General features: G+C 45.7%; 1 protein-coding gene across 1 annotated transcript in view; it reads right to left on the bottom strand.

The window, feature by feature from the left end:
- LOC309567936 (vomeronasal type-2 receptor 26-like) overlaps positions 1-20,575 on the bottom strand; it is a gene marked incomplete at both ends in the record, with an annotated part of 47,419 nt that overhangs the window by 6,193 nt on the left and 20,651 nt on the right. The window lies entirely within an intron of this gene.

Genomic DNA, 20,575 nt, shown 5'->3' with positions numbered 1-20,575 from the left:
CTTCTCTGCGCTTTGACATTTCTTGTATAGGTAAGGGACGGGGCCACCTGGCACCGCCCCTTCTGACATCACATGCCCAGCATACACCAGTCCGTGACGGCAGAAGGGGACGGTGCCACTGGGTGACTTAGTCAAGTGGCCCCGCCCCTTACCTATATAAGAAATGTGCATGGAGGAGGCATTCGGTGTGAGGCCTCCCAGGAGGGAGAACATTTTTGATTCTTTTTTAAATTTTCAGGTTACTGGGCGGCGTTATTGATGATGGATTTACATTGAGGGATATCAATTTTGTATTGTTAAAAACTTGTCTCTTGTGTTTATTACTTTTTGCCACTTTTTTGGTGAATGGATAATGGTACTATGTACCCGTTACTCATTCACATAAGGGGGACAGGGATCTGGGGGCCCCTTTGTTAAAGGGGGCTTCAAGATTCCGATAATACCCCCAGTCATAGACCCCCCACAACCACCGACCCCCCTTCCCCCGAAAGCATCCACCCCCCCATGTTGAGGACATGTGGCCTGGTACGGTTCAGGAGGGAGGGCATTTGCTCCCCCCCCCTTTCCTGACTTGCCAGGCTGCATGCCTGGATAAGGTTCTGGTAGGGATTTTGGAGGGACCCCACGCCATTTTTTTTTTTTTTAATTTGGCATGGGGATTTCCTCCAAATCCATACCAGTCTCAAATGGTCTGGGATGGTCTGGGATGGACTGGGAGGGGATGGACTGGGAGGGCGAATGCCTTTCTTTTTTTAATAGCCGGGATTTGACTTGTTTTTTTTTTTTGCTTTAGAAATGTAATTTTTGCTACAGCATGTTTTATGCATGCTACAGATGTGCCACTTTACAGGCACATTAAGGGGACCCCTCAGGCACTATATTTGAAGTAATTTTTCATTTTTAGTGTTGCACTTTAAGCATAATTACAATCACTGCTCCTGAATAAAAAAATAATATTGTTTTTATTTATTTATTTTTTTATTGATACATGTCCCCTGGGGCAGTACCCGGACCCCCATACCCCTTTTATGGCCAATAACTTGCATATAAGCCTTAAAAATGGGCACTTTTGATTTTTCCTGTTTGGTTCCTATACTGTAGACTTCAATTGGATTCGCTGTTTGGGTTAGAACATTTCCCCTGTTCAGGAGTTCTGCTGCGAACCAAACAGGGGGGTGTTTGGCCGATGTCTAAGTGTAAGTAGTGTAATAGTGGTGTGAGTGAAGCTTCTGGTGTTTAAAATGATGTAGCATGCATACCTTGGTGGAAACACATCAACCATTCCAGAAGGTGGCCCTTCATTAGTCTGGATAGCACAGCATATGCTCCGAACCAGAAGACAGAAATATACATCTAGGACTACTAGCAGAATCTTTCATTAGAAAGGTTACAGCAACAAAATTATCAGTACAAGTATAAACGCCCAAATATAAAATCTCCTACAATGCAAATAGAAGAATACAAGTAGTCATGTACCTCTGGTAACCACATACAATGCAGCACTAGAAGGGATAAGATAGATAATTAGGCTGGGTTAACACCTGTGCAGCTGTGCGGACAGCGGTTTGCGTGGACATGAGAGCCCATGCATGTTAATGGGCTGTGCCCCGTGATACGCAGGAAAGAAGTCCCTGCACTATTTTTGAAATTGCAGCCTGAGGTTCCCAGTACAGGTGCGATTTCGAGTGTGGGCGGCATGCCATTAGGATTAAAGACACCCGCCCACGGGTCCCGCATTTCTCTATGTGGGTGTTTGCAGCTGCTTGTATTTGTGCGAGTCCCACAGAAGCACTACTCACACAGATGTGAATCTAGCCTAACAGAGGACAGAACCCTGAAAAGAATATTCCAGCAACCCCCAGTGTTAACCTTCAGGCAACCACTCAACTTCAGACTAGTGATGAGACGATCACACACCCCCCCCCCCCCCCCGGTTCGGATTGCACCAGAACACCGTGAACAGGGGAACAAACAAAAACAAAACAAACAAACAAACTCCATTGAAGTCTATGAGACTCGAATGTCAAAAATCAAAAGTCCTAATTTTGAAGGCTTAAATGCAAGTTATTGCCCAACTAAAGTGTATGGGGGTCCGGGTACTGATCTGGGGAACATGTAGCAATGCAAATAAAAAAAAAAAAAAAACAATTGTTTTTAAAGGAGCAGTGATTTACTGATTTTAATGAGGCTTAAAGTGAAACTATAAAAATTAAAAATTCCTTTAAATATCGTGCCTGGGGTCCCCTGAATGCGCCTGTAAAGTAGTGCATCTCTATGACGTATGTAGCCTGCTGCAGCAATACTGACATTTCTAAAGCAAAAAATGTCATATACATACAAATTTCAAATCGCATGTACTTGTCATACAGGTGCAGAAAAATTGGGCCTTGGTTGTTGATGGTGCCTGAACACCATAACCCCTCGCAGTTACTCTTGCTGGGTGCAGGAACGGGCCCTGCTGGTAAAAATTCCATACAAATTTGAAATCGCATAAACTTGTTATACAGGTGCAGAAAAATTGGACCTTACTTGGTGGTGCCTGAACACCGCTACTCCTCGCAGTTACTCTTGCTAGGCGCAGGAACAGGCCCTGCTGGTAAAAAATTCCATACCAATTTGAAATTGCATGTACTTGTCATACAGGTGCAGAAAAATTAGGCCTTGGTTGTTGTTGGTGCCTGAACACCGCAAACCCTCACAGTTACTCATGCTGGGCGCAGGAACGGGCCCTGCTGGTAAAAATTATATACCAATTTGAAATTGGCTAAGATCAAGTGTTGTATGTGTTCTTATCATTGATCTAGTGGGGGCGCTGTGCTGTCATCCGACCTGGCCAAGGTTGGGTGGCGGCTACGCAAACCTGCTAGAGTGATGGGGACCTGGAAGGTTAGTATCGGCAGGAACTGAATCTGAAATTGGGCTTTTGGTGTTGGTGGTGCCTAAACACCATAACCCCTCACAGTCACTTTTCTGGGTGCAGGAACGGGACGTGCTGGTAAGAATTCCATACAAATTTGAAATTGAATGTACTTGTCATACAGGTGTAAAAAAGTGTGCCTTTGGTGGTGCCTGAACACCGTAACCCCTCACAGTAATTCTGGCTGGGTGCAGGGCACAGGGACAGGGCCTGCTGTTAAAAATTAAATATGAAACTTAAATTGTATGCACCTGTCACACAAGTGCAGAAAAATAGGGCCTTGGGTGTGGGTGGTGACCTAAACCAAAAACATTGTTGGAAGCTAGCAGAATCAAGGTTGAGGAATAGGATAGGCAGCATATGAAGTTTTCAAGGGATGGCAGACCCCTAGCAAATTGAATCAGTTAAATCAGCATCAGAGGCTTGATAGCTGCTGTTGATCCAGGACTGATTCATTTTGATAAAAGTCAGGTGGTCAACAGAGTCTGTGGATAGACACACTCTTTTGTCCATCACAAAACCTCCAGCAGCACTGAATGTCCGTTCGGAAAGTACGCTGAAAGCAGGACAGGCCAGTAGCTCCATTTCAAATTGAGCAAGTTCTGGCCAGTGTTCCATCCTCAAGACCCAGTAACCCAGTGGATGCACAATTGGAAAGGTCTCCAAGTCTGCTCTTGCCCCTAAATAATCATGCACCATATGATGGAGACACTGCTGATGTTTGCTTAAACCTAGCAGCCCTGGGTGCTGCTGAGGACTAAAGAACTGTTTAAAGGCATCAGTCAGCCGGCCGCCCACTCCACCGCTCCTCCTTTGGTTGAACGATGCCTCAGAAACATATCCAGGGAATGTTAATTAGAGATGGCCTTGCGGTTCGTGGCAAATTTTGCTTGTTCGCTACCCGCCAATTTTGCGAACACATGGCGATGTTCGCAGTGGCCATATTAGTTTACATTGGGGAGAACTTTGATCCATGACACAGCCGTCAGGTGGAACGGGACAGCCAATTGAAACATTTCAGCACATAGACATGCCCCCTACCTTATAAATAGTCCAGAGCAGGCAGCCATTTCACATTCTGCTTTTTGTCAGCGTAGGGAAAGGTTGGCTGTATGCATCAGGGACAGATTGCCAGACACAAATACAGTAGCTCTGTTAAGATCCACAAAAGTCCTTTTCAGGGCTGGTATTTCGGTATAGGTCTACTACAGTCTCTTTTCAGTTTAGGGACAGGTATCCAGTCTGTGCTCCAGGGACAGAGAAAGATTGGCAGTGACACAAATCGCTCTGTTAATGTCCGCAAAAGTTATTTAAAAGGCTACAATTTATTTGGTATAGGTGTGCAGTTTCTGTTCAGTTTAGGGACAGGTATCCAGTGTGCTGTAGGGACAGATCAGCAGTGACACAAATCGCTCTGTTAATGTCCACAAAAGTCATTTAAAGGGCTACAATTTATTTGGTATAGGTGTGCGGTGCACTATATAGGGGTATAATCCACGGTATAATATACTTTGTAATATAGAAAGCATATTATAGTGGATTTGTATTGTGCACTGTGCAGCATTGTGACAGGTGTGGTAACTGAGCATTGCTGCAGCAATACTACAAACAGTGACAAAAGCACTTTTAATGTATTATAACTGGTGTGATAGACCAGTGCCCCCCCCCCCAATACCACATATTGAAGCGGGGTGTTATGTGAGTATACTTTCATAAGTGTATTTGTGTCCTGCAACAATATTACCTCTTTTGCTGCGTTAAGTCTGATACACACAGTGCCGAACTCAGTGGCCAATTTTTTGAACAACTGGTGTGATAAACCAGTGGCCCCCCAATACCACATATTGAAGTGGGGTGTTATTTAACAGTATACTTTTCTAAGATTGTATTTTAGTCCTGCAAAAATGTAGCCTCTTTTGCTGCGTTAACTGTTCTACACACACTGACAACAGTTACTGGCCAATTATTTGTAGAACTGGTGTAATTAACCTGTGCCCCCCCCCCCCCAATACCACAGATTGAAACGGGGTGTTATCTGAGTATTCTTTCCTAAGTGTATTTGTATCCTGCAACAATATTGCCTCTTTTTCTGCGTTAACTCTGATACACACAGTGCCAAACTCACAGGCCAATTTTTTGAACAACGGGTGTGATAAACCAGTGGCCCCCCAATACCACATATTGAAGTGGGGTGTTATCTGAGTATACTTTCCTAAATGTATATGTGTCCTGCAACAATATTGCCTCTTTTGCTGCGTTAAGTCTGATACACACACTGCCAAACTCACTGGCCAATTTTTTGAACAACTGGTGTGATAAACCAGTGGCCCCCCAATACCGCATATTGAAGTGGGGTGTTATTTAACAGTATACTTTTCTAAGATTGTATTTTAGTCCTGCAAAAATTTGACCTCTTTTGCTGCGTTAACTGTGCTAAACACAGTGACAACAGTTACTGGCCAATTATTTGTAGAACTGGTGTGATAAACCTGTGGCCCCCCAATACCACAGATTGAAGTGGCATGTTATATACCTTTTTCCAGATAAACTGAGATTCTCTAGAGACTTTTGTCACATGGTAATTTAAAAACATGACAGGCAGAGGAAGAAGCAGATACTTACGCAGGGGTGCTAGGGGTAGGGCAGGAGCAGTAGGCTGGAGCCAAAGTGTAAAGTTTCAGAAGGAACGTTCGATTACGTCAAAGGACGCACCAAACTTGGTTGTGTGGTTCACTCAGCCTTCCTCTTCTGCACCCTCCTCATCCTCTCTATCTGCACCCTCTTCACTCTCTGCTGTGTGCACCCCCAAAGACACCACCACAAACGCCACCACCAACGCCACATACCCTCCGCTTGAGTCACTGGAATTATTTTCCGATCCATCACAAGACATTTGCGATGCGCAGCCATTCTTGGCATTGGATCAGGAAGAGGAGGTAGGAAAAGCCGCCACACAGCAGTCTGACGACAGTACCCAGATCAGCCCAAGGAGGTTGGTCCCCGCTGTTGTTGCCTACTCCGAGATCTCAAATGTTAGTGGTGGGGAAGGTGACATGGATGATGACGTGTCTATGGACGTCACGTGGGTGGCCACTAGAGAGGCAGAGGAGGGGAGTTCAGAGGGAGAGACGGACCGGCAGATAGGGAGGAGAGGCAGGCAGAACTTGCATTGCACAATAGGTACAAAGCAGACAGCAAATGTATCAGGAGCGAGCCATCAACCATATACAGTCACATCTGGCGCTCCCAGGACGCGGGCACATGGCTCCGCAGTGTGGGCTTTTTTTAATGTGTCCGTTGCCATCTGCAGCCTTTGCAGTCAACACATAAGTCGCAGTAAGCCCAACACTCACCTAGGGATGACCGCCTTAAGAACTGCCCATCAACGAGCCCAGTGGGAGCAACACCGTCAGAACCCACAAAGCCACACTCCAGGCTCTCACTGTCCAGCCTCTTCTCTTTCTCCTCTCTCCTCCCAATTGTCCTCCACTCCACCTTCCATCATGCCATCGTCACGTTGTTCTGGAAAAAGGCAGGCTTCTGTGGCCCAAATTTTGGAGCGGAAAAAATTATGACGCCGGATAACCCTCTTGCCCAACCTTTGACTGCTGGCTTGTCGGAACTGATAGCCCACCAACTACTGCCATATCAACTGGTGGACTCGGAGGCTTTTTGTAAATTTGTGGCCATTGGAACACCACAATGGAAGGTCCCAGGTAGGAAATATTTCTCGCAGAAGGGCATTCCAGAGCTGTATGGCCATGTTCAGCGGCAAATGAATATATCTCTGGCACACAGTGTTGGTGCCAAGATACATCTGACCACAGACACATGGTCTAGCAAACACGGGCAGGGAAGGTATATCACTTTTACTGCCCACTGGGTGAACCTTCTGACGGCCGTCAAGCATGTAACCCGTGGCAACCATGTCGATTTAGTTGTACCATCATGGATTGCATGCAGGCCTGCCTCTTCTTCTCCTCCTCCTCCATCCTCCCTCTTCTCCTCAGCTGACTCCTCCTTTTCTGCTGCTACCGTGTCGTCTGCTGCGCTGCCCAAGATCCCCAGAACCTATTCCACATGCCAGGTGAGACGTTGCCATGCTGTGCTGCATCTGTTGTGCCTGGAAGCCAAGAGCCACACTGGTCCTGCACTCCTTTCAGCTTTGCATTCACAGGCAGATCAGTGGCTGACACCGCTCAATTTGACAGTTGGTAAAGTGGTGTGTGAAAACGGTGCCAATCTGCTGAGCGTACTGAAACAGGGCAAAATAACATGTGCCATGCATGGCACACGTCCTGAACCTGGTCGTGCAGGGATTCATTGCCAAAAACCCTGGGGTCCAGGACGTCTTGCAGCAGGCCAGGAAAATTTCGGGCCATTTCAGAAGATCTTACACAGCCATGGCTCGCTGTGCTGACATTCAGCGGCGACACAACCTGCCCATCAGGCGTCTTATTCGTGACTGCCCGACGCGATAGAACTCAATGTTGCATATGCTTGATAGGCTGCTCCAGCAGAAACGTGCAGTTAACGACTACCTGTACGAACTCTGCGGCAGGACAGGTTCTGGGGAGCTTGGGTTTTTTTCACCTCGCCAGTGGCTGCTCACGCACGACGCATGCAGACTTCTGCGGCCATTCGATGAGATCATGAAGTTGGTCAGTCACAGCCAGGACACCATCAGTGACATCGTACTTTATGTCTTCTTTCTGGAGCGTGCATTGCGTCGTGTCATTGATCAAGCCGTCGAGGAGCAGGAGCAGGAGCAGGAAGATGAGGAAGTCACAATGTTGGATGAATTCCCAGTGAGTGCTACTCTATCTGAGACAAGTCAACAGCAGGAGTCTGAAGAGGAGTCAGAGGAGGAGGGTGCTGGGGCGGATGAGGAGTAGCAAGCAGAGCATTTAAACCTTTCTTGGATCCCAGGTGTTGTCCGTGGATGGAGGGAGGAGAACGAGGACGACATTATCCTGGATGATGAGCTGGAAGCAGGCCACTACACCAGTTTAGTGCGAATGGGGGCCTTCATGCTCCAGTGTTTTAAAGGGGACCCCCGTATAAAAAGCATAAAAGCCAAGGACCAGTACTGGGTGGCAACGTACTTAGACCCCCGGTACAAACAAAAAAATGGCGGAAATGTTACCACAATCACAGAGGGCGGTCAGAATCAGCACTTCCAGCGTGAAATGCTGCATTCTACTTTTGCATGCGCTGGCAGAGGAATTTCTAGTCACAGAGAGACAGTTGCAGGTAGCAATCCAACAGTGCCTGCAAGAAGAGGGCAGTTTGAAGATGTCTTGGTCACTTCAGATATGAGATCCCTCTTTCAGCCGAACCATCAACAGCTGTACTCCGGATCCAACATCAGGGAACACCTAGACCGACAGATTTTCGACTACATCGGGTTAGCGGCCGATGTGGACGCTCTGAGGAGTGATGAACCCCTGGACTACTGGGTGGGCAGGCTTGACCTCTGGCCAGTGTCCTCTCCGAAAGGACGTTCAGCGCAGGAGGGGAGATCGTGACCGATAAGCGCACTCGCCTAACTCATGACAGTGTAGACTACTTCACATTTATAAAAATGAATGAGGCATGGATCTCTGTAGAATTCAACACATGTGACCAGTAGACCATGTTTCATTGAAATTCCTAATGCCATGCCACAAATATCCGCCAGACCGCCATCCACCCACAACAATTCCTGGTCCTTGTCTTCGCTAAATACAGCGGCATACAAGGCATTTCATGTCCATTGAATGCCAAATTTTTGCGGCATTTCAGGACCGCCAATTATTTTTTCTGTGAATGCCTAATGTACCTCCAGCCACAGAATACAACTTTCTTTGCTGTCAGGTAAACCCATATGGGCTAATTTTTGGGGCCTATACTGGCCGACATTTACTTCTGTATCCTGTGAATGCCTAATGTACCTCCAGACACCAAATACTACGTTCTTTGCTGTCAGGTAAACCCATGTGGGCTAATTTTTGGGGCCTATACTGGCCGGCACTTACTTCTGTATCCTGTGAATGCCTAATGTACCTCCAGCCACCAAATACTACATTCTTTGCTGTCAGGTAAACCCATGTGGGCTATTTTTTGGGGCCTATACTGGCTGACACTTACTTCTGTATCCTGTGAATGCCTAATGTACCTCCAGCCAACAAATACTACGTTCTTTGCTGTCATGTAAACCCATGTGGGCTAATTTTTGGGGCCTATACTGGTCGACACTTACTTCTGTATCCTGTGAATGCCTAATGTACCTCCAGCCACCAAATACTACATTCTTTGCTGTCAGGTAAACGCATGTGGGCTAATTTTTGTGGCCTATACTAGCTGACTCTTACTTCTGTTACCTGTGAATGCCTAATGTACCTCCAGCCATCAAATACTATGTTCTTTGCTGTCAGGTAAACCCATGTGGGCTAATTTTTGGGGCTTATACAGGCCGACACTTACTTCTGTTACCTGTGAATGCCTAATGTACCTCCAGCCATCAAATACTACGTTCTTTGCTGTAAGGTAAAACCATGTGGGCTAATTTTTGGGGCCTATACTGGCTGACACTTACTTTTGTATCCTATGAATGCCTCATGTACCTTCAGCCACAGAATGCTATGTTCTTAGCTCTCAGGTAAACACATGTGGGCTAATTTTTGGGGCCTGAAATGGCCGACACTTACTTCTTCTTTATCCTTTGAATGGCTAATTTTTCAGACTGGAATTGAAAATCAATGGGTCTGTAAAGGTTCTGCCAAATTGTGGAATGGATGCGGACCCATTTTACAGAAGTGTGAATGGGCCCTATATGTATTTGACATGTATTTACTGGCTGCTCTCACTTCTGGCTGATTTATGAAATTTATGAAAAAGAAATAAAAAATTTGTGCTGTAAAACAAAATAAAAAATAAAGGGCAACTTTTCCAATTGCAATACTTCTGTTATGACATTGCCCATGTGCTGGGACTATTTGTGCACAGCTAGTAAGTCTTTTGTGGCTGCAAATATGACCTAAAGATTTGTAAAGTTCGCCTCCCATTAAAGTCAATGGGGCCCGCTGCGAACTTGCAGTTCGCAGACTTTTGAGAAAATTTGCAGCTGACGTTCGCGAACCGCCCCGGACGATGTTCATCCATCACTATTCACCATCACTGGTCTATACTGAACTGACTAATAGATACTCAATTGCCCTATATATGTATATGTAGATATCAATGTATCGGCTATACTGAACTGACTGATCAATACTCAATTGCCCTATATATGTATATATATCAATGTATGGTCTATACTGAACTGAACGATAGATACTCATGCCCTATTTATATATATATATATATATATATATATATATAGATACTCATGCCCTATTTATATATATATATATATATATATATATATATATATATATATCGTTTTTTAATACAACCTACCTGTAAAATCCATTTCTTCAAGCACATCATGGGACACAGAGCCATAATAATAACATATGGGTTATATAGGCCACCTACAGGTGAAGGACACTGGCAACCAATCAGAATTGATGGCCCCCTATATAGCTCCTCCCACACAGGAAGTACCTCAGTTTTGTAGCAAGCAATAAAAGACCCCATAGAAGAAGGGAGGGACCTCTGTGTCCCGTGATGTACTTCAAGAAATGGATTTTACAGGTAAGTTGTATTAAAAATCCATTTTTCTTTTCCTATATCACGGGACACAGAGCCATAATCATAACATATGTGACGTCCCAAAGCAATGCATCTGAGGGGAGGGGGACACCAAAACAATACTGCCATCTGACCCTTAACCAAAGGTTTACACCTCTGCCTGCAGTACACTGCGGCCAAAAGCAGACTTCTCCTGGGTCCCAAAATCCACTCTATAGAAACGAGTGAACGTATGCACCGACGACCAAGTTGCGGCCTTGCAAATTTGAGCCATAGAGGCTTGATGGCGATGTGCCTAAGAGGCACCTACTCTTCTGGTAGAATGTGCCTTTACAGGAAAATGTGGAACCTTTCCTACTAAACCATACGCCTGGGTAATAACCTGGCAAATCCAACAGGAAATCATAGATTTAGATGCTGCCAACCCCTTCCTGGGGCCTTCTGGCAGCACAAACAAGCTCTCGGTTTTACGAATATGAGCTGTTTCCTGTAAATAAAAATTAAGTGCACGCATTACATCAAGGGAATGCAATAACTTTTCCTCCTCTGAGCGAGGGTTTTGGAAAAAATGAAGGTAGTATAATGTCCTGATTTAAATGAAAGGCGGACACTACCTGGGTGAGGAGGGAAAATCACCCTATCTTGATGAAATATCAAGAATGGCTCTTTACAAGAAAGAGCTGTAGTTCCGATACCCTTCTAGTCGAAGTTATCGCAATCAAAAAGACCAGTTTCTTGGTCAAAAGAACCAGGGGAACCTGCCGCAGAGGTTCAAAAGGCTGTTTTTGCAAAACTGCCAACACCAAATTTAAGTCCCAAGGACATAATGGTGGCTCCACTGGAGGAAGCAAATGTACTATTCTCCGGATGAAGGTTTGCACCAACGAATGGGAAGCGATCGGTTCCTGGAAAAAGATCGATAAAGCTGAAATCTGCCCTTTAATTGTGCTCAGGGCTAATTTCATATTTACCCCTGCTTGCAGAAAGGATAGAATTCTCCCGATGATATATGTGTGGGCATGCCATTTCCTGGCTTCACACCAGGCAATGTAGGACTTCCAGACCCTGTAATAAATATTTCTAGAGACTGGCTTCTTGGAGTTTATCAGTGTATGAACTGCGGGGGTCAGACACACCCTGCACTTTCAAGATTAAGGCTTCAATAGCCAAGCCGCCAAATTTAGCGACTGTACAGCAGGGTGGAATATCGGCCCTTGAGAAAGCAAGTCCGACGCAGTGGAAGGACCCAGGGGCTCATCACTGCCAGCTTCTGGATCTGTGCATACCAAATTCTCCTCTGCCAAGCCGGGGCTATCAGAATTACTGTTTTCCCCTCCAGCTGGATCCTGCGCAACAGACACGATATCAGCTGTACTGGAGGAAAGGCATAGATCAGGGAATAGTCCTCCCAAGGAGTCACCAAAGCATCCACTCCGACTGCGAGTGGATCCCTGGTCCTGGACACAAATCTCTCCAATTTGTTGTTGAACCTGGATGCCAACAGATCTACATGTGGGACCCCCCCAGCATAGGCAAATCAATTGAAAAATCTCAGGATGTAAGGACCATTACCTTGGAGACATCTGTTGACGGCTCAAGTAATCTGCCTGCCAGTTCAATATTCCCGGAATGAATACTGCTGTCAGGCATGGCACAAACTTCTCTGCCCAGGACAGGATGATTTCCACCTCTTTCTGGGCTGAAAGACCCCTTGTGCCTCCTTGATGGTTGACATAAGCCACGGCCGTGGCATTGTCGGATTGTACCCTGACAGGGTGACCCCGAAGTCTGGGCGTCCACCAATTCAGGCTCTGTCGTACTCTCAGTAGCAGAGATATGAACCGGTCCAAAGACTGAATTTTTCCATTCCCTGCAGATAGATTGTTGTTCTGCAAAGGTCTGGCATGGAATTGAGCATGGGGAATTGCCTCGAATGTGGACACCATCTTCCCAAGTAACGCCATGCAAAGATGTATAGACGGATATCTCAGTCTCACTATAGACCGAACCTGATTCTTCAGGTCTGAGACCCTTCTTGCTGGCAAGAATATCTTTGCCTGCACCGTGTTGACAAGAAGCCCCAGGTATTCCAGACGCTGGACTGGCTGTAACGCTGACTTTGCCAAGTTCAGTATCCAACCCAGGCACTTAAAAAAATGTACAGTCTGAAGGATGTTTTTGCTTAGAGCTGACACTGATCGATCTATTAGCAACAGATCATCCAGATATCCTATAATTTATATCCCTTGGGATCTTAGAACAGACAATACTGGAGCCAGGATCTTTGTGAACACTCTTGGTGCTGTGGCTAACCCGAAGGGCAGGGTAACAAACTGAAAATGATGGATTCCAATTGCAAAACGCAGAAACCTTTGATGGGTCTGAAATATTGGCACATGAAGATATGCATCCTTGATGTCTATAGACGCTAAGAATTCCTCTCCCTGCAGGGAGGTTACGACTGAACGAATTGTTTCCATGCGGAACGAACGAACGTTCAGAAACTGATTCAGTGCCTTGAGACCCAAAATAGGTCTCACATCCCCGTTTGGTTTGGGGACGATGAATAGGTTGAGTAAAACCCCTGAAACCTTTCATTCTCTGGAACCTCGGTTATCACCCCCTGAGCTCTTAGCTGTTCCAATGCCTGAAAGAGAGCGCTTTCCTTTAGGGGATTTATTGGTATATTGAACCTTAAAAAACGAGGATGCGGGAACACCCGGAATTCCAGCTTGTACCCCTGTGAGATGGTGGAGACAACCCATTTGTCTTGGATCAACTCCACCCATGCCCCTGAAAACCGCAGGAGTCCCCCCCCCCCCCCACCCAGGTGAGTGGGGGCGACCCTTCATTTAGAGGACTTAGAGGAAGACTTAGCTGGTCTCTGGGCCCAGGGTTTTTTCTGACCTTGCCCTGAGGACTTTGGTCTGGATGCAGGCGGCTGAGGCCGTCGCCACTGCCTGGAACTGGAAGCACTGGTATTTTTTTGTGCTGGGGATCTTAAAGGAAGGGCGCCTGCTCTTTTTTTTTTGCAGGTAGCAGCGTACTTTTCCCTCCTGAGATCTTTTGGATATACCTATGCAGATCATCACCAAAAAGGCGTTCTCCCTTGAAGTGGAAGCTAGCCAGTAATTTTTTACATGGTAATTCTGCAGACCAGCTCTTTAACCATAGGATTCTGCGCATATGCACTGTCATCAGCGCAAACCGTGACATTTTCCTTATGGAGTCCATAAGAGCATCTACTGCAAAACACAAAGTGCGAGGTAGATCTGACAGATCTTCCACAGACTCCCCTTGAGAGAGAACTGTCTTGGACACTCGCTTTATGCGATCTTTCAAAGACTGACACACTCCTATGGCTGCTACTGCTGGTTGTACTGCAGAACCTGCAACCGCAAAGGAGGCTTTCAATAAAGATTCCAGCTTTTTATCTACTGGATCTTTAAAAACCTGGGCATTATCTACAGGACAGGTTAAATTCTGGTTAACCGAAGAAATGGCTGCATCCACAGAGGGAATATTCAATTTCTTAGAAAACTTATCCTCCATAGGATACAACAATGAAAACCTTTTAGGAGGAACACATATCCTATCTGGATGATCCCAGTCACTATACACTTCTTGTTCCAAGAGTGGATGCATGGGAAAAGACAGAGGACTCTGAATAGGGCGCAATGAGCCAAGGGAGGAAAAGGAGCTCTCAGTTGACTCTAGGGGTGGGAGTTTAAACTCAGCCCGGACCATCTCAGCAAGAGACTGGTAGAGATTCTTCTGATTCGGACTCCCCAGAAGTGGAAATTTCAGCTTGACCAATTCTATAGGGTCATCTTCAGATACATCTTCCACATCCTCCACATTCTCTGCCCAATCCTGAAATGATTCAGGGAGATCAGGAGAGAGGGATCTAACCCGCTTCTTTCCTCCATGAGGTGCTGCAAGCATGTCAGCAATCCTATCCTGTAGGCTGGCTGATGCCGATGTCAAATCATCCTTGGTAACATAGGCTGTGGCAGAAGTACATGGAGCAGCTACTATGCCTGACAACCGTGATGGCTCAGATTGGCTATTTGCCTCTGGCCTACCAGGAGGAGTAGACACAGTGAAAGCACGACTAGGGCCTTCAGGGCCTGACGGTGGCATCACAGTGCCTTTTCCAACTGTGCTCTCTCCAGCCCTTTTTCGAGCAGGCATTGCTTTATAGCAAGACAGTACTTGAGGTACTTCCTTGTGTACTCAAGGTTTGTGCTAAGCTTATTCAGCCTAATACACACAACACTGAATTACCAAAGATACAGGACATATTAGTGCCAGTAACATACACTCACAGTGACTCACGCAACCCAGCTGCTCCGGATGGTTATACCTCTCATTATTACAAGTTGTATCAAGATCTATTGCTGCCACCTCTAACAAAAGCCTTTAGCTCCTTATCAGACCCCACTACACCTTCCCGGACTTTTCTCCAAGTGCACATTACGGTTATACCTTAACCAGGTAAATCAACAACAGACTGCGCAAATTATAGACCCATTTCCCTTTGAAACTTAGACTTGAAACTTTTGTCGAAAATCATTGCCACCAGGCTGGGGCCCCTACTCCATAAACTTGTTTCCCCGGACCAGACGGTCTTTATGCCCGGCAGGGAGGCTAAAGATAATGTAATAAAGACCCTTAATCTGGTACACTATGCAAGGCGACATAAGGTCGAGGGCCTTCTCCTGTCCACTGATGCAGAGAAGGCCTTCGACCGAGTGGCCTGGGATTTCCTCCTGGCCACCTGTTTGCATGTAGATTTTCCACCTAAACTGATGGGCTGCTAATAGCTTCCCTTTATAATTCGCCTACTGCCAACATTGAAGTTAACCAGCTCCTTTCCAAACCGGTCTTGATAGCCAATGGGACGAGGCAGGGTTGTCCCTTGTCCCCCTTACTGTTCATACTGACACTTGAACCTTTTTTGCAATTAATTCGAGCTAATGAATCCATCGCGGGTATAATGGTTGGCGGCTTGACATACAAAATTGCGACTTGCTCTTCTATATTATCTGCCCCCATACCACCATCCCCAACCTTATGAAAGCCTTTGAGCTTTATGGCTATGTATTAAACTTCCGTATTAATTTTAACAAATCTGAGGCCTTGAACTTGACAATTCCACTGGACTTACTTGCTCTGGTTAAAGCCAACTGCCCTTTTTGCTGGGAAACGTCAGTCTTGAAATACCTAGGGGTGTGGATCACACTGTCCTTGGACACTTTATTTGAGAAAAATTTTACCCCTCTCCTGAAATAAATGGCCATGGACCTGACCCACTGGAACACAAAATTCTTCTCGTGGTTCGGCAGAGCAGCTATTGCCAAGATGGTCACACTTCCTAGATTGTTATACCTCTTTCATACCCTACCTATCTGGGCCCCTAGTAGGTTTTTCAAGCAACTTAAAACCCTCCAATTGTGGTTTGTCTGGGCGCATAAACAACCCAGAATATAGTATGACCTTATAACTAGGAGGAAAGAGTCAGGGGGGATGGGTATCCCAGATTTTCAACTATACTACTTTGCGACACATTTAACTAGGATTATCGACTGGCACTGTCACGCCCCTAACAAGGCATGGGTACATCTAGAATCGCATATCAACGGTCTCCCCCTTCGCTTCTTACCCTGGATCCTCTAGTCTGCCTGTCCTCTAGAGATAAAAATGCACTCCTTAACTAGTGCCACCCTTCGGATATTTCACAGATTGGCGGTAACTTCAGAATTGATTAGTTCACCGGGCCCCCTGACCCCACTAGCGCGTAACCTGGAGTTTCCTCTGGGCTTGCCTGACCCCTGGATAATTGCACAGATAATACATTTATAGTGGCATTCCACTTTTTTATGACGTGGCTCCTTTCTCTCATATGACGCTATTGCCCCCTCTGAAAGAGGGGCGCCCCTCACCTTCTGGACCTACTGACAACTTCACCATTACTTGACAGATTTCACATGGAAACTCGCATACTCACGACCGCCTTCCAGCTTTGAAAACGTATGTCTTGCTCAACAGCCCTGCCAGAAGGCTACTTCCTTCTCGTACTCACTGTTGCTGGGCAACACGCCAAACATTCCAAACACCCACAAAAGTAAATGGGAATCTGCGTTGAATGTTTCTATCTCGGAGGGACAATGGATGAATGTCTGCATCCTTGCACACAAATTTTCTGTTACCTCCAGATATCAGGAAAATGCCTATAAGCTCTTCACAGGTTGGTATTTCACTCCTGATAGGCTCCATAGGTGGTTCCCTCAAGCCTCTAATTTGTGCTGGAGATGTGGCCAGTCTCCAGGCACACTAATACCCATATGGTGGGAGTGCCCACAGATTTCTGGCTTTTGGAATCAGGTTTGTGATCTTATCCATGAACTTACCAGTACCTCTATATCTCTCACACCTGAATGCTGTCTGTTACATATAGCTGACCGATCACTTCGTTCATACAAGAAGTCAATAGAACGCTTTTTACTCAACGCAGCTAAGTTTCTGATCCCCAGACGTTGGAAGTCTACTCCCCCCTCCCCCTCACTGTTAAAAAATGGCTGCTGACTGTGAATGATATATATAACACGGAAGAGTCTATTGCGGTAGCTAATGATAAACTAAAGAACCTACACAAAATGTGGTCCGCTTGGCATGTCTTCCGATACTCCTCACGCTATGAAACTCTCACTGACTCTCATAGTACCCTAGTGTAAACTCACACGTCCTCCTAATTGGTGACTTTTGTCTTTGGCATTACCTTCCCACCTGACCCTCCAAGTGTGTTATGTCGGGTCCCCCATACTACCTTCATTGACTTCACCTTTTCGTGTTTTTGTAGCCAACCCCATGCTTCCGATCCCTCTTTTTACTTTTCACTTCTCTTTCTTACCTCTGGCACCCTCGGCCAGAGCTTTTTTTGCTCTTGCAGACACCATAATTTATCGCATGTTATGCTAGTATGTGCCTCTATTACCTGAAGTCTTTTCCCTACTAATAGGGTTTGTTATACCACTTAGATATCTAACAAGATATAGAGGTACGACCGCTACTTATGCTCATACGTTTTCTTTGCTCTTACATTGCTGCAGGTTGGAACAGGACCCTCTTTAATTATTTTTCATGTTGTACTTGCGATACCTGAGGTCCTGCACTAAGTTCTGCTATTTCTTGTTTCCATTTGCACACTACATTGTTTTACTATTTGCTACTCTAGTTATTGCTATGTGAACATTACTGTCTGTATACCTTTATTTTTCTTTTCAATAAACTTTGATTGTGAAAAAAAAAAATCTAAAATTTAGTTGTTGTTGTTTTATTATCGGTTTTATTACTCCTACCCCCATAGCCTCAGATTTATTTACGTTCATTGTAAGATTAGGTAAGGCCCTATATCTTTTAAACTCTAGTAGCAAATTTGGCAATGAAATGACCGGATTAGTAAGAGAAAACAGCATATAATCTGCAAATGCTGATATTTTATGTTGTTTCTGTCCCACTTTAATTCCTGTTATATCTGGGTTTAGTCGTATTTTGCATTGGAAAGGTTCCAATGATAACACAAAAAGTAGTGGCGAAAGGGGATAGCCTTGCCTTGTTCGATTCTGGATAAAGAAATTATCTGATAGGACACCATTTGTTCTTACTTTTGACGTTGAGGGTCGAATACATTTGGGAGGTCCAATAAGTCTATAAAAAGCTTTTTCAGCATCGGTGCTAATTTAAAAAGCTGACATTTGTTTTTGTTGTATTACCTGTAGTAAGTTTAATACTTGGGCTTGGTTACGGTGTTCAGGCACCACCAACAGCAAAGGCCCAATTATTGGCACCTGTATAGCTCGTGCAATTTCAAATGTGTATGGAATTCTTACCAGCAGGTCCCATTCCTGCACCCAGCAAGAGTAACTGAGGCCTTGGTTACAGTGTTCAGGCACCACCAACAGCAAAGGCCCAATTTTTGGCACCTGTGTAGCTCATGCAATTTCAAATTTGTATGGAATTCTTACCAGCAGGTCCCATTCCTGCACCCAGCAAGAGTAACTGCTAGGGGTTGCAGTGTTCAGGCACCACCAACAACCAAGGCCCAAATTCAGTTTCAGTTCCTGCCAATAACCTTCCAGGTCCCCATCACTCCAGCCAGTTTGCATAGCTGCTATCCAACCTTGGCCAGGTCAGATGACAGTACAGCGCCCCCACTAGATCACTGATAAGAACACATACAACACTTGATCTTTGCCAATTTCAAATTAGTATGGAATTTTTACCAGCAGGGGCCGTTTCTGCGCTCAGCAAGAGTAACTGCGAGGAGTTGCGGTTTTCAGGCTCCACCAACACCAAAGGGCCAATTTTTCTGCACCTGTATGACAAGTACAGTGCTTTGCGAAAGTATTCGGCCCCCTTGAACTTTTCGACCTTTTGCCACATTTCAGGCTTCAAACATAAAGATATAAAACTGTAATTTTTTGTGAAGAATCAACAACAAGTGGGACACAATCATGAAGTGGAATGAAATTTTTTTTTTTTCAAAACAATTTATTGAAAAATAGGTAAAGAGCATTACATGAAATGAACGCCATGTAAAAACAGAGAATACATAATACACTTGAAAATAGCACATTCCAATACAAAAAGTACAATACAGAAAAACGATAGATGCATAGCAGTTTATAAACAGCAGGCGAGGAGAAAATCTCCTCAACAAGTGTAGTGAGCAAAAGACACCTTAAGCTGCCCAAACAGAGTAGGGCATAGCAAGGGACACAGGCTGGGCATGTGAAGGCACTTCGGAGAAGGCCATAAGGAGCAACAAGAAGCAAGTGTCTCTTATAGAGAGGACCAAACTCAACGTCCTCCCTCTATACAGGATGTGACAAACACACTCATGAGGGGGAGTAGGTGGGAGGGGGGAATGAAGCTACAAGGTACAATGTGGCAAGGCGTTCGCAGAAGGCGTGGGGAGTGCTCGCTAATTGGCTTAGCCAACCAGCAGAGAGCATAGAGGACAAGGAAGGGAGGGTATCGCATGACAGGGAGTGGGTAGGAGGGAGGGAAATGGAGGGAGGGGTAGGGGGAAGAGAGGAGAAGAGAAAGGAAAAAAAAAAAAAGGGGGGGTGGTGGGAGGGCCAGCAGACGCACACTAAACGAATACACACCACGACACCAGGGTGGGGGGGGGGGGGAGAAGCAATCACAGGCAGGGCAAGTGGTAGGAAGAGAGGCCAGTAACAGGAAAGGGTCAGCAGGAAATGGCAATGCAATCAACGGCTGAGCGTGGAAAATTCCGGGGTGCTGATAAAGTGCAGCCAGCATGCCCATTTCTTGTGATATTTGGCAGGAGTGTCATGGGCTATATGAATGAGTTCTTCCATCTCCGTTATATTGGACACCCTGTGGAGCCATTGTTTGATTGTCGGGGGCAGCGGGGATTTCCACAACACTGGGATACATTGCCTGGCCGCGTTGAGCATGTGGACCGCCAATGACTTCGTGTAAGAAGCGTGTGAGGCAGGAGTATGATGTACAAGGAATTGAGCCGGTGTGAATCCCAAGGCATATGTGGTAACCCGTGTGGTTATTCTGTGCACTTCCCGCCAGAAGGAGGACAACTTCGGGCAGGACCAGAAAATATGGAGAAGGGATCCAGTAGTAGAGGAGCATCTCCAAAAAGTGGGGGGGACAGAAGGGAAAATTTTGTGTAAAAGCGTCGGGGGACGATACCACCGGGATACAAGTTTGTATCCATTCTCTTGAGTAGACACATTCCGGGAGCACTTGTGATTTTTGATAAAGATTTGTTCCCAGTCTTCTTCCGAGAACGAGCAGGATAGTTCCTCTTCCCAGGCGGCGCACCGTTTACGCACGGCTTGACCGGATTGCGAAAAGAGAAGAGAATGAGTAATCAAAACAAGTTTGCGAAGAGGGCCCTCTTGTTGGCAAAGATCATCAAATGGGGATGGAGAGTCC

Source organism: Pelophylax lessonae (assembly GCF_965119305.1).
Source record: "Pelophylax lessonae genome assembly, chromosome: 1".
In the NCBI taxonomy this organism is placed as follows: domain Eukaryota; kingdom Metazoa; phylum Chordata; class Amphibia; order Anura; family Ranidae; genus Pelophylax; species Pelophylax lessonae.
The sequence above is the reverse complement of the archived record's forward strand: the minus strand, read 5'-3'. Positions and strand labels throughout refer to the sequence as shown.